The sequence below is a fragment of the Conger conger genome, chromosome 18 (genome assembly GCF_963514075.1).
Source record: "Conger conger chromosome 18, fConCon1.1, whole genome shotgun sequence".
Taxonomy (NCBI): domain Eukaryota; kingdom Metazoa; phylum Chordata; class Actinopteri; order Anguilliformes; family Congridae; genus Conger; species Conger conger.
This window is the reverse complement of record NC_083777.1, coordinates 14,655,245-14,671,036: the sequence shown is the minus strand read 5'-3', so window position 1 is coordinate 14,671,036 and position 15,792 is coordinate 14,655,245. Positions and strand designations below refer to the sequence as shown.

The 15,792-nt window shown below is 41.1% G+C and overlaps 1 protein-coding gene across 1 annotated transcript in view; it reads left to right on the top strand.

Annotated features, from left to right (window-relative positions):
• khdrbs2 (KH domain containing, RNA binding, signal transduction associated 2) overlaps positions 1–9,478 on the top strand; it is a 158,572-nt gene extending 149,094 nt beyond the window's left edge. Inside the window, exon 12 of the mRNA XM_061228444.1 lies at positions 9,133–9,478. The gene's annotated coding sequence lies outside the window, so the exon portion shown is untranslated. The remainder of the gene's footprint in view (positions 1–9,132) is intronic.
• The last annotated feature ends 6,314 nt before the right edge of the window (positions 9,479–15,792 follow it).

Below are 15,792 nucleotides of genomic sequence, written 5' to 3'. Positions count from 1 at the left end.
GAGTTATAAAGGTAATACAAGTGGTAACAAGCTTATGAGGGTGCATTAGGGTTAGGGTTTTTTTTTTTTGTGTGTGTGTGTGTGTGTGTGTGTGTGTGTGTGGCCTTTCCTCTCTCTCCTCTCCACTCCTGCATGCAGACCCCACTGCCCTTTCTCTCCTCTGCTCAGATGAACAGCACTAATCACTCATTAGCATGGCAGGATTCACACGCTCGGTGGGTTTCTCCTCTTCCTGTTTTTAAGTTTGAGTTCGATCTAGACTAAATCCAGGCCAGTGATTTAAATGGTGTTCGAAGGCACCTTCACATAATCCTATTAATCCTATTGAACATCATGCTGCCATTTTACTGGACTAATTCCAGTGCTCTTTGTCAGGGACGCAATGTGAATCGATTCAGATGAACCTGTGGATACGATAAAAGCATCCACCCACAAACAGGGGCAATGGTAAAGATGAAGCAGCTTGTTTCACAAAATTTGTGGTGTGCAAGCTGAGATCTGCAGATCTCAGGACTCTTTTTGGTCCTGCTCGTTTCAATCACTGTTGCCAGCCATGAACGCTTGTCGCAAGGCCGTTTAATGTAGCTAATCAGTAAATTAGCTATCATTCACATCCCCCCCGCCTAGTTTTGGTTTCATGTTTGTGTGCAACATTGTTGTACTCCACTGCTCTACATGGGCTGGCCATGGGTGTCAGTAGCCAAGGTTTCAAAGGGTATCTGAGGGGTGTAATAATTCGTATTACGGTCAGAATAAATTATACATGTTGGATATGTGCTCCACCATTTATTATTTTCAAGTTCCCTCTGAAACTGTCCTGTTATGGATTCTCATAAATAAATTGTTAAAATGACTATATCTCCCCAGTCAACCGAATGCAGCCTGTACTTTAGCATGAGGCATTTTGCTATTTGTAATACTCAAATGAAGCTTAGCCACTGTCACCTAGAAGGCATGTATCAGTAATGTCACCTGCAATGAAGCTCTCAACTACGTGAGAGGTAGGGCCCCAGGTACCATGCAGGAGCAGGTGAAATTATGAAAAATGACATGATGCGACACAAATCAAAGCATTTAACAATGACATAATTACACAATTTGATTATAAGGGGGAGGGGTGAGATTCGGCAAAAACCAACACTGGCAATACGTGCTGTGATGTTTATGCTTCCCAAGGCAAGCAAAGGCAGACCAGCTGTAGCCAGTTGTCTTTAAAAGTGGACTGCTTGGGTTAGTTATGCACAATTGATTTTAAGCTATTCAGTTAACTTGGCAACACCTATGCTGAAACAGTTTGGCTAACCCTATAATAACTGTTACAAATATTATGGAACTTCATTACATTAAAACAGTTCAGGTTCCCCTACCATAACCTGTGTAAAATTCAAGAAACAATTCAGTAACTCTGTAATAATGGTTACACAAGGGCAGTACTGTTGTGCGGTTCTCAGGAAAAAAAACAAAAACAAAGAAATCAAATTGCAGAGAAAGTATTCAGCGCAAGTTACCAGGAAATACTAGGGGCCTGGTTGGCAGAGGAGGAGATCCATGCATCAGTTGCTAAATTTACAGATGTCCGATTTAACCAGAAAATGGCCGCCTGTCACCCTTTGTTCTTTGCTATCATTGCTGTGATCAAAAGGCCTGCCCCCCCCCCCCCCCCCCCCCGTTCGCCGGTCGATCAGAAAAGCAGCACTTCTGCAGACAGGACTGTCTGCTGATGCTCATGCGATATGGCTGATGCCCAGGCCCCTCAGCGGTAAGACCTTGATTTTTTTTTTTGCCAGATTGTGGAAGAAGACAAAAATAAACAAACAGTGATCATGTTACCGCAGGATTCTGTTTTTTAGGCAGAAAGAGCCAGAATCCAGGGTAAAAAAATATACAGTGTTCTTTTCATGCAGATATTCCTAGTTTTTGTTTGGTTTTTAACAGTGGGTCATGACCCAGACTTGAACCACAACAAAATAATTACTGCCATTTCTTTGAGCCATTTGGTGTCTGACATTGTGTTGTTTACTGATCAAAAGATTTTCATGATCATTGATGGCATTCAAAGAGAAAGCAATTAATTTCAATGAAAAGTCGAAAATGAGATGTCATACTATCTGGTCTGCTCAACGTGAACAAATTAAAACATAATTTTTTAACAAAAAAAAATATTAGTAGTCATAAAATTATGAATGATTTATATTACAAAACAAATGAGGTCATATAAACTTATTAACTATTTATTGTGTTTGTATTGAGTTTGCATATTATGGTAAAACCATATTTTTTATCAGAACCACACTGAATAGGTGGAAAACACAGATTATAATGTGTCCTGCCTTCCAAAGACACGCATCACATGGGCTTGCGTGACCACTGATAAAAAAAATAGCCCAGCACTCAGCGACTTCATTGCTCATGTACCAAACTTCCTCAGTTTACAATTCTGAATCATGTTCCATTAGCCCTACTCTATCTAATGGATCAGACTGGATTAAAATTCAACCAGTAGGTTGCTTCATTATACCTACACTTATTTTGGAATGTAATGATGGCTCTGCAATGAATGTAAGACTCAGACAATGTGTGATATGTTTCCAGATAAAATCTAAATGGTATGAAATAAAAGTATCTTTTCCTTTTGTGCCATTTCATGCTATGGAAGACATATCAATAATGTAATACTAAAACCTAAACACTGTGAGGATTTGTGACACAAAATCATCACCCAAATTAGCTATGCTATCTGAAAAATGAAACTTCAAATCCTTTTGACAATAGATAGCAGAAAACAAACATCCCACAATGCACAGCATAAGCCTAAACAGGTTTGTCCCACAGCAACGATATCACAGCGATTTAAGCTTTATGGGACGTTTCTTACTGAACCAAAGCCGACAACAGATAATATCAGGCAGATGCTCTACTATTAGGCCAAAATAAATCAAATATCAGTCAGATGCATTTTCCTCCAAGAAAGGAGAAATACAGATTACAAATGTGATACATATGGCATACATTACAAAGCATATGTATAAATATATACAGAAATATCCAGGCATATAGTGATAATGGCAGTGTTTAGGAGCGGGGTCTGGCCAGTATAATAGCTAGAGTTCTATAATATTAAAACGGAGTCACTTTTTGTATTTCCATTTAATGGTTGGTAATCTTCAGCAGTCGATATGACCACCCATGAGGCACACAGATAGCAATCACATCCAGACACTCAACTCTTTCTTTCCTCCCTCTTTCTTTCCTTCCCTCCAAATACACAGGTCTCTGACAATCGACCTCTCACTGATCGTCAAGGACTTTGTAGTACCCTCCTCCCAGAAGGCCAAAAATATTGGGGTGACCCTTGATAACCATCTCACCCTCGCTCCACATATATCCTCCACTGCTAGAACCTGCAGGTTCTTCCTCTATAATATATGCCGTATCCATCATCTCCTGATGGAGAAAGCCACCCAGCTCCTAGTCCAGGCGCTTGTCATCTCCTGTCTGGATTACTGCAACTCCCTCCTAGCCAGTCTCCCAGCCTGTGCCATCAAGCCCCTCCAGCTGGTCCAGAATGCTGCAGCCCGCCTGACCACCAGTCAGCCCACGTCGGCTCATGTCACCCCATTCCTCATTGGCCTCCACTGGAGGCCTATTGCCACATGCATCCGCTTCAAGGCGCTAGTGTTGGCATTCCAGGCTGCTTAGGGGACTGCCCTTTACATCCAATCTTTAATTGCTCTCTACACCCCGCAAGACCACTCCGGTCTGCCAGCTCTGGTCGCCTTGTGGTTCCCTCATTACAAGCACCAGGTGGTCAAGCTGCATGTTCACGCCTGTTTTCCGCTCTGGTTCCTCAGTGGTGGAGTGACTTGTCTACCACTGTCAGAACAGCAGAATCCATCCCCATATTTTGACGCAGACTAAAAATACACTTTTTCTGAATATACCCTAATCCTATAGTTGATCTCCTCCCCCCCCCCCCTTCTGATATCCCTCTTGTCTAACCCTAACCCTTAATTAAAAAAAAAAAATTGTAGTTTGCTAAGATTTGATGTTTTTAACTTGTGGAAGAACCTATGCACTTGTAAATCGCTTTGGATTAAAAGCTTCTGCCGAATTACTAAAATGTAAATGTAAATGTCTGTAGCAGCTGATTAACTGGTCACTTCACTGGCTTTGCGGGTTGGAAAGACACTGACTAATGAATAGCGAATGCTCCAGTTCCATCAAAATGGTTTTGGCACTTAAATAATCCGCTTAAATGGTTGGCGGGGCTTATTCATCTAAATAACCGAACACGACACAAATGTCCATCGTGCAGTCTCCAGTAACAAAGTAATCAAAATCTCAACCAAGTGAAAGTCCAGTGACTGCATTCATACAGAGAAATATCATTAGAGACCTTCTAAAGTGTTTTCCATGGTTGACATGTATTCTCTTTGGTTTACATATTTCATACAGCTATGCCATGACTTGCACTGCCTGGTGGAAACACACGCATCAAACCGACAGACACTCTTTCTTCTGTTGTTTAAAAGCTAAAAGCAAAGGAATCTTACTCTGATAAACTCCAGCTCCTTTCAGACAACTCTGAAGCAATAATTGCATTATGTTATGAAATATATTTATGAAGTCGGCTTTACCTCCTGTGAATGAACCAAAATATAATTTTCTAGCAGACTGTGGTGTCTTCTTTTTTTTTCTTTCTTTTTTTTTTTTAATGGTAGGCCCCAGGGATGTTAAATGCATAATGCGAAAACATTATGTTCAATGCTCACTTTGAGCACCAAGGGGTTTCAAAGACAAGACAAGAACTGTAATACCCACAACTATTACATACAGCCGTTTACACTAGTGAAAGAGTTTAAATCACGTTCATCATCTCTGTATCGTCCAGTTCATTCAACCTATTGCAGTTATGGTCCAGCTTGGGTTTGTTATTTGGCATTTCCCTAGCACGATGATTATAATTGCTTATGAAAATTAGGCTGGTTTGTTATCGGACATTGCGGTGGCAGGAATTAAATATTTTGTTATCCAGAATCCGCCCAAGGCAGCTGTCACTCTTTGGTTCACTCACTAAAATCCAAATCGGAAATTTGGTTGCAAACCTTTTTATGTCATTCATTTCATTTGGGGTTTACGGGAATAAAAATAGGTTGTTCTTTAATTTTAGCGCTCCTGGGCAGATTCGCCGTTGTTTGTAAACAATTATACACAGCGTAAGAAATCGTCGCTCATGGGGCCCTGTGGTTTCAATACTAATGAGATCACAGATGTCACATATTAATGTGGAATTAACTAGTCCTGGAATGATGGATAAATATGTATGAGTGAAGCAAGTGTAGATAATGCAGAAATCGCTGTGTGCATGTAATTCGGTTTTGTCCTTGAATGCCTAATTTTCAAGCCAAATCATTGATGGTGCAGACTGCTTTCCTGCAGATCACTGGGCAGCAGAAATGAGCGATCGTCATATGATTTACAAATAACCTTTCATTTGTACACATTTATTAAATCCTTTGAGAGTTTATACTATGAGAGAGGTTATTTTCTGTTGTGTTGGCATTTCTGTTGATGATGAGAGTGTAAATCTAAATATACACTCACCAAGCACTTTATTAGGAACATTTTTACTTTTACACCTACTTATTCATGCAATTACTAATCAGCCAATTGTGTGGCAGCAGTAATACAATCATGTAGATAAGGGTCAGGAGCTTCAGTTAATGTTCACATCAACCATCAGAATGGGGAAAAATAATCTATGTAATCTAAGTGACTTTGACCGTGGAATGATTGTTGGTGGCAGACAGGGTGGTTTGAGTATCTAAGAAATTGCTGATCTCTTGGGATTTTCACATACACTACTCTCTAGAGTTTGCAAAGAAAAGTGCAAAAAAATAAATAATAATCCAGTGTGCAGCAGTTCTATAGACAGAAATGCCTTGTTAATGAGAGACGTCAAAGGAGAATGGCCAGACTGGTCAAAGCTGACAGGAAGTTGACAGTAACGCAAATAACCACACATTACAACAGTGGTATGCAGAAGAGTATCCCTGAACACACAACGCATCAAAACTCTAAGTGGATAGGATACAGCAGTAGAAAAAATAAGTCTAATAAATACCTAATAAAGTGCTCAGTGAGTGTATATCCATACTTCCCACTAGGATTTTCAGTGCACTTGTCCCTGGTTATGATTTGCACTTCATTGTACATTGCTCTGGATAAGAGCATCTGGCAAATGACTATAATGTAATGCAATGTAAAAACGAGAAATGACAAATGACATGTACAGACATAACCAACTAAACAAACTTGGTTCAGACATGTACTGTATTCAAAATTTAAAATGTGCATACAGTATGTACATCACACTATGGAAAAGTAATGTGTTCATCTTTTACTTGCCAACGTACAGCTGAACACACGTGTACGGTACAATAAAGCACACAGTAAACAGGTCTTTTGAATGCCATGTATTTATGCACCGCCATCCTCAAGGCATTGGAGAGGTCTATGCTCCACTGCATTTTATTTCCATAACCTGAAAATAAAACACAATCGGCCGTCCATTTTATAATCCATTTGAAGAAGGTTTGGTCATCAGAGCGTGAACATTAGATGCAAAAATGCTATTTGACCTTGTAATACATCTTCAGGATGCCATCTGATGAGAGAACCACACTATTAGCAAAGTAAAACCGAGAATGCACCGTACTGTCAGACAGTCTGTGTTCTCATTTTTAATACACAATGCGAGCAAAACATGCCTTTGATGTCTGAAAAGAATAGAGCGAATTTAAAAGGTAAACCAATTCTATTCAGAAGAATCTCTGTTGATGGAGACAGGTGGGAAGGCCACCTGGGTCTATGCAGAAAAAAGCTCATTAAATTAGAGCAATTTCCTTCTGGGATGTTGTTCTGTCCTGGCTGTGTTCACAGCAATTCAGTCAAACAAATCGCATTAAAGTTTGCGCTTCTTAGCTGATGACATAAGCACAGGCTCTGGCCTTTAGACCGAAAAGGGCTCAGAGGAGAACTTAACAGCACTCAAATCCCCAGAAATGGCTAAGGAGATTTATTATGGCCAGAAGTAGATTAAATTGCATTTCGTCTATGCACATGCACTGCTGTGACAGTTGTCTGAAACACAGGGAAAGGGAAAGGATCTCCACTAAGTCGTATTCTCCCGTTTCCTTGTGAAGCTCGCGGAGAAACTTTTAAGGCTCCTCTGCTGATTTGGTTTATGAGGTCCCAGTTGAACAATAGAAGCATACCGCCAGAAGAGGAACACAAAGCCAGCTCACTGCATTTTCACTCCTGTAAAAACATTTATGTAAAAGGCATTAAGGCCTCTTTCAGATTTTACTACACCTGTATTTATAGGCAACATTCTCAACCCTATTTATCACAGTCAATTATCTTGCTAAACTTGCACAGTAACCTTGGTGTTTGATGTGGCAGTGTAACCAGCAGTCTTTGACTACAAGTGCGACATGGCTCAGGCAGTAAGAGCAGTTGTCTGGCAGTCGGAGGGTTGCCGGTTTGATCCCCCGCCCGGGCTGTGTTGAAGTGTCCCGGAGCAAGACACCTAACCCCCAAATGCTCCTGATGAGCTGGTTGGCGCCTTGCATGGCAGTGTGTGAGTCGGTGTGTGAGTGTGTGTATGAATGGGTGAATGAGAAGCATCAATTGTACAGCGCTTTGGATAAAGGCGCTATATAAATGCCAACCATTTACAAGTGCACAACACAACGCTGTACACCAGTGCTACTCAACTCCATATCCTGCGGGCTGCAATGTCTGCAGGCTTTTGCGTCAACCTTGTGCTACACCACCTTATTTCACTAATTATCTGAACTGAGCAGGTATAATAATTAGCTGTGGTGGTGTAGTTGCTCTATACACAGTCATATTTCATACATTGAACATTACTCTAGTGCTAAACAGTTTCTGTCCGCTTTGAGTCGACTGCAGTCAAAGGGTGTTAAAGGGCAAAATGGTGGCAGGTTACGTGGCTGTTCAAAGTGCATGCCAGATAAGGAGGGGCAAAGTGAGCACCCCAAGTTCTGAGGGCTGTCGAAATTTGACACTCAAGGGATGAGACAGTGCTCAGTACTTATAGGCCATGCGGAGAGGATAACAGAACACCTCAGCCAAATTCTCAAACACCGGTCAATCATTTTATAGACGTAAAGTGCTGAGTTGGGCTCTTTTATCCACCTTTCCAATAGCATGAAAGGCCACATGAGCGAATGGGTGCTGTCTAAGATCCTGAAGCACAGCCATATACACTCAGCAACCACTGTATTACATAGTTATTAGACTTGTGCCTCTGTAGCCCATCCACTTCGAGGTTTGATGTGTTGGGTGTTTAGAGATGCTCTTCTGCATACAACTGTTGCCACATGTGGTTATTTCAGTTACTTTTACCTTCCTGTCAGCTTGAAACAGTCTGGACATTTTCCTCGGACCTCTCAAATCACCCTGTCTGGCATCAACAATCATGCCACTTAGATCATACTTGTTCCCCCATTCTGATGTTTGGTCTTGAACATCTTGACCATGTATGTGTGCTTTCATGCATTTTGCTGCTGACATGATTGGCCAATAAGATATTTGCGTCAAGCTGGTATACAGGCGTACCAAACAAAGTGGTCACTGAGTGTAAACTTGGCACCATCCACTATGCTGTGCAGTGACTCTGGATCAGTCCATGCACCTGAAGGACAGTGCTATGGTGCGTGTGCTGTCCATAGCCGCCAAGGATTATACTATTATTTAGCCGCTGTCTGTGCTTCCTAGTGCCATCCAATCTCCTGAAGGACTATCAGAACGATGAAGGCGGCTGCCTTCATAGTGACTCTCATAGTTAATATCACCCGGTTCAATAGCACTGTAATGTCCGCCTTCTGCTTGCAGTTCTCTTCTCTCCATCTCACCCTCTCGCTCTGTACCTCTCTCACTTTCAGCGTCTGACAGACTACCGTGTTTTAACAACAGCGGTTTGATTCTACTTCCTAATGGAAAATGTTTTTGAAGCCATGTGTTGACAACGTCTTTCGTGTTCCCTGTTGCTCGCTGCAGTGCTACGTTCGTATAATTTATTTCCCCATCTTTTCCCTGTTGCAGCCAGAGAATGACTAACATGGCTGTTTGAGGCCTGGCTTCAAACTGGGCGGCGACAGCAGAAACGGCACAACGGCAGCTGAGCGGACAAAGAAGCCAACTGGACAAACTACATGTCCAACCACATCAGAAAGAAAAGCGACAGAAAATACCAGAAAAGGACAAGCAAATTCAACAGCTATGCAACCAAGATGTCAATTTGTCATCTTTTTCATTTTGTCTACTGTTGTGCCCTCATGTTTTAGACCTTTTTATGAGTCAATGCCTTTCACTATTGCACAACCAGATGTGCTGAGGTTTTGTGTCAGAAAGGGCTACTGCGATATCAATAAAAATGACTCACACAAAATTGCTTGTGTTCTTATGGGAAATTCCTTTGAAGAAGTACACATTCATAAAACAGCTGCCAATCATTTGGATGGGAGCTTTTCACAATGTCACAGGGGACTTTTTTTCCCACCATTAAACCATTTGTATACTGACACACAAAAAAAATTATCAAAAGAAAATATTTTGCTCCAGTTTCTTACAAATGTGCGTATTTAGTACAGTTGCAACATGTGACAACCACTATTAACCCTTTAATTAACCTCCACAATAACAATGAACCCTTTTCAGTGGTGGTTAGCTGGGCACCTGGGTCTTATTTTGCAGGGCGGCTTGGGAAGGTTTCATATGCAAGACATTTCGCTCTTCTGTCGTGTTATACAGAGCAGTAGCAGGGTGAACAGTAAGACAGTACAGACTTCTGTCCTGTTATACAGAGCAGTAGCAGGGTGAACAGTAAGACAGTACAGACTTCTGTCCTGTTATACAGAACAGTAGTACTGTAAACAGTAAGTCGAGGTGTTTCAGTTTGACAGACATGAAAGCGAGTGCAGCACAGGAAAGTGATCTTTGGGGCCCATTCTAGCAGAGCACAAAACATGTCTGACACCAACAACAAAAACAAGGTCAGAGCGGGCAGGACCCACGAAAACTGCAGTGGAGGGACATCCAGACACCGGTTTACAGGAGAGTAGCTTTTTACTCTACAACTTGTGACAGCGCCGGGGACACTCTGAGCTAGCCTGAAACACGGTTGTGCAAATGCACTCCACCTGCAAATGATATCAGCCATGTCTTTTCTCACCATATATTTCCCATATCAATGGATAATGTCCCCCCGCCCCCCACTTCCTGCACTAGACCGATGTCATACCCAGTTTACCGACCCCACCAGTCAGCAGGGCTGTAAGACAACACCTGCCCATCAGTCAGACGCTGTTGCTCGCCTCACTCCCGACACAGCTTATGATGAATAATGATGATGTCAGCAGTCTCGAGTCTGCATTACAGCACCATGAGCTCTGCATGTGAGCCCCATCTGTGTCTTTTTGTGCATATTAACCTGCGTACACAGTTCGGTTTTGTCAACGGTGGGACAGAAGGTACTGTATGAAGACTTGACCCTCCAAGCATTAACATTTAGCTTAGCTAGTTAAAACAGAGACATTATTGTTTCTACACAGTGTGATTTCTACTATGAAAAACAACCATATGCTGCAGTAATTATATTGAATAGGAATCAGTTCTCGGTGGTAGATTTAATTTGAGACAAAGTGAGAACACACGTTTGTTCAATGAGTGCTTTGTAAGGCTGTGCATAAACAGAATCATTACTGGAAGAAACATAATGCATTTATGAAGCTGGTGTACACATCAAATTGCTACTACTGCATTAGTGCTATACATAACCACAGTACTACCACGGTGCATTACTGATACACTATACATCACTGCATTAACACATTTAAACCAACATTTCTGCTGTATTTTTCTAATCTTGCATGACTGATTGGAATCCCAGAACAAAAAGTCCCTTCTCAGATTCAGAGGTGTTAAATCCAGGTTCAGAAAGTAAAAGTCCTCCCCAGTATTTTGTTCCACCTGGATTTGGCACTTCAGCCAGAAGCTAGAACGAATTGGTGAACTCAGGTGACTTGAGTTTAAGGGTGTTAGAAACTCATGGAAGAATTTTTACTTTCTGACCCCTCGACTTTCTACCACTGCTCACGTAAGTTGATTCATTCAACTTACGTGATCCTATATACAGTTCACAAGCTGATGAATCCATTCTTGTTTTGATTTTCCTGGAATGAACAGAACATATTGTTAAATATATGCATACTGTTGCATATCATTTCTCATTCGGACAGAATACCTGTGCATTGAAACACATTGGCCCGAGAACTAATTCGACATGTTCCAGAGCACTGAGTTCATGACTGAAGCAAATTCAGGACAGCGCAACCGTAATCAAGGCTGCTGCCCCGGAGATAAGCCTGAAACAAAATAAAAACGCATCGACATTGCGGTCACATATTCCGTTGAGCATCGACTATCTGCGAAAAACCACCTGCAGTTAATGTGAGAATCACTGAACCAAAGCTGTTCAAATGCTCCGCTTCGGCAACATTACCTCAAGACATTAGGGGGGAAAACATCAAATAAATAAAATAACACTACTGCAACAGTGTTGATTATTTCAGTGTTCTCAGTGCTTTCCCTTCTCAATCACGCCATGGGGTCCAGCGTGGAAGAAAACGCAGCCAGGATTCTCATATAAAACAACACAAACCCACATCACTCCTCTCCTAGCACATACAGTAAGCACCAGCGCCTCAAATCATGGTCCACGAGCTAAAAGGTTTTCCACCCTCCCTTGACCTGGGTGTTAAGTGTGAAGAGAGTCTAGCCTAGCAATAATCAAACCTGGACCATGAATCCAAGTCCGACCCTGTTTTTTGTTTCTTTTCTCTCCTGGGTAATTAACTGAACAATTAGTGCCGATTAGCCAGACTGTCTTCACACCTGACTACCAGGTAAAGGGAGGGTGGGAAACCAGCAGTTCATAGACCGCGAGGACTGTGATTTCATGATCCCTGGTCTAGCCCATTTGTGTCACTAATTGATCACCTAATTACCAAGTCCAGATTTAGATTTGAGGGCTAGATTGAAGCCCTGGCTGCCAGTCAAATTCAGAATTAAGATCTTATGCTTGTCTTGAGAGGTTTTGGCACTGGCACTGCCTACCTAAAATCTCTTATGCTGAACTCATCGTAAGCTCTACGGTCAAGCAACTCCAGACTCGTGGCCTTCTTGCCTTGGAGGATTCCTTTGCCCCTCTTCTCTGTAAACCTGCAGCTCAAACTGATCTTTATACTGGACATTTGAGTAATTATGTCCTGTTTGCATAATTCATGCACTGCATGTTTTCTGTTTTTTCTTCATTTTTATTTGCTTATATTTCAAGACCTTAGAATTGTAAGGTTCTAAGTGGAGTATGAAAAAATGTTAAATTTAAGATCTATCTCTTTGGAGCCCTTTCATCTTGGAATCTTTAAAGCTCTACATCTCAAAACCACTCAGAATGCAGACAGAACCTTATCATTCCAAGGTCACGATTTACAGTAGCAGCAGCAGTAGTCAAAGTAGCAGTCATAGTAGAAGTCAAAGTAGCAGTAGTAGTAGTAGTAATAGTACTGATGCTACTTTGATTTGAAATTAATTTCATGTGACTTCTTGACTCTTTCACAGTGAACTGAAATATGGAACTGATGAACCTCATGATGGGTGGAGCCATGATACGATGTCAAGTGAACCAATCAAGGAACTTAGTTCAGTTAAAAACATTGATTGGATAAAACCAATCAGCATGGCAGCAATGCTGAATACTCCACTATATTAAACTATACAGTATGATATCAGACATTATCTAGAATCATTGTAATGAGCACAAAGTCATAGCCATAGCCAACTGTTCCAGGGAGGCATTTCATGACAAAAAAATATATTTCATTGATTTCCAACTTGAAATAGCTTAAATTGTTTTATTAGATCTAATTTAAGTAAATGCTTTGAATCCAAACAAAACATGATATTGTTATATTAATAATAATATAAACAAAATATTAAGCCAGCCTTCTCACAACACAATAAAACTTATGCTTCATGGCCAAGGGTTGCCATGACAATTGCAGGCCACAAAAATGTCAAGGCAATTTATGAGCGTGTGGGGCTTTCTCCATCATGAGATTACCCCTTCAGTGCACATCAGTCTGAATCCTGAATTTAATTTAATTAGAAAAAAAGATTATCATCAAATTAAATTTCTCTTATTTACAGTCGAAGCCTGATAGAGCCACCGATTCAATTAATTGTGGCTGTGAAAGCAAACCAAGACATTGATCACAGTGTCGTTTCGCTGATTATTTTGTCCCCACTACGGCTGAATTGAAACTTAAATTGTACCGTTCGTGGGTGCAGAGCTGACAACTGCACAGACTGACATTCCGGTAATTACAATCGAATTGCTCCCCCCCCCCTCCTCCTGAAATTAACAGTTGAGACTTTTCAAATGCAAAGCTAAGTGGTTTTCTGAGTGCTGAAATACGGAAAAAAACACATTTAATATTTGGTGCCAGACAAAAGGTTTATCAACGTCAGGTCCTTGAGCATGGTCCTTGAACATGCACCCTTCATAAATCAGTTAATTGATTCTGTTTGTTTTTGATTTCATAACGAACGATTCCGCCCATCTTTCTCCTCGCCTTCAGGGTTGTCATGGAGAAATTTTGGTCAAGAGACGGGCAGTTTTCCGGTGAAAGTCTTTAATAATGTAAAGCAGTCTAGTGGCAGTTCAAACGGATAGTGCTAGCCTGCGGCGGGTAAACTACACAGTTTAAGTTTAAACCGTTGCTCTGCCTTGATGAACACAAATGGAAGTAAACCTTTTTCATTATTGAACCTTAAAAGCCATTGAACCCAGAGATAATTTATGATTAAACAGTTGTCAGTTGTTGAGTCCTTGACAGTTTTGACGTGTTTTTTCTTCTAGCTGGACTGCCAAAAGTTGACAGCTTAAGGCATTGAAGTTTCATATTAATTTATTTAAATATTATCTGCTGCAATAATACTTATCTGCTGCCCTTTGTAACAACTCCTAGATTTTTGGGATATAAATTTTGGTACTATTCTGTTTTGTTTTTTGTTTTTGTTTCCAACCACATTATTTTGTCCTGTATTGGCTACCTCAGCATTATCACCCACAGCTATGAGGAGCCATTTCAAAAGTGATCAGAAAAGAAATCTCAGGTATTCATATTTGGGAAAATAACTTACCTTGCTGCATATAGACACCAGTTGCTTTCTCATTTTTGGGCATTTGTTGGCTGTGTGTGTCCTCCACTGCAATATTTCTATTTATTTGGATTTTGTTTGAAGAAGAGGACAGACTCCACGATCTGCATCCCTTCAGGATATGTGCCTTCAATATCACAGAATCACCCAGCTTATGTTATGCATTTTTATTGTCATTTCATGGAAGTGTCTGGCTTAGGGTCTTCCAAGGATGAATTGAGTTGAATATCTGAGATAACTGACCTGAACCTGTAATTAACTATGATTGTTTTAGTGATAAATCTACAGCCTCCAAGTTAGCTATTAATGGAAGTTGCTAATGCCTTATAAAGTCAGCTGTCAGCGCAGTTAATATTGTGGCTAGAAAATCAATTCTAGCCGTTAATAGGCTCATGGAAATTAACTGGCTAGCAGTGCACACATGATCTTTCCTTCATCCATAACATGTTGCAACAACATTCATCATTTCTCAAATGCAAACCAAAATATGAATACAAAAGGAATGGTGAATCCATCCTCGAGCAGATGCAAGAGTGGTCTTATCATTCCCAGAAAGTTATGTATTATGAATAAAGAAGTTTTAAAAGGTCATTTACCCAGAGTTGTGTAGAGAGCTGGAGAAGCTCCCTCCCTGTCTGATGGTGAGTTTACGAGACTCTGTCTACAGTCTGAGAATAGATTCAGGAAGGCAGTTGGAACGGCTCTGCCCAGTGTACCACGCACTGCAAAGAATAGCGATCAGTGTGCATGTCACAGCCATCTCCACGGCGACGGATGCATGTATTGAGCTGCCCGCCCACGTGTCAAAGCTACCCCCCTCCCGTGTGTCTGCAGAAATGGCCTGGATGCAGGTGCTCCACCACACCAGCCACAGATACAGGGAAAACGTGCCACATAACTACTTTTGATTATTAGCTTTTAGACCCAGACTGTTTGTAAATGATTTGAGCAAACTTGCATTGTCCACATGATTGAAGTAGGCTGCTCTGTTACTCATCTGGTATGTGGTCGGTTTTTTCTCTATCACAGGTGATTGAATTGATAATTGACCATTAATACATTAAATCAAATACATTTCATTTACATGTTGGTTTTAACTGTTGATACGCTTATGTTTGGTATTCAGAGTGCCGGACATTAAAACTGCTGGATTCGGAAATTAACCATATTTCACCTTAATCTTCACTTCCCTGACACACAAATACTGGCAGTGGAAGACATCTGTACCTGCATGGCCTGTTGTACCTCGTTCCTAATTGTTCAGTTAATTACCTGGGAGGAAATAAAACCAGGGCTAGATTTAGGCTTGAGGATCTCTGCTGTGGCTTGTTATTCTTTCTCAGAGCAGTTACTTATCTGAGAACATGCCGAGCCTCCCTCCATCCTATTTTTACATTTAAAATCATATTATCCGTCCATTCAGCCGGGAATCACAAATATTCTCAGGTGAAGTGCCTTGGTCAAGGGTGCTTCAACGGCCCT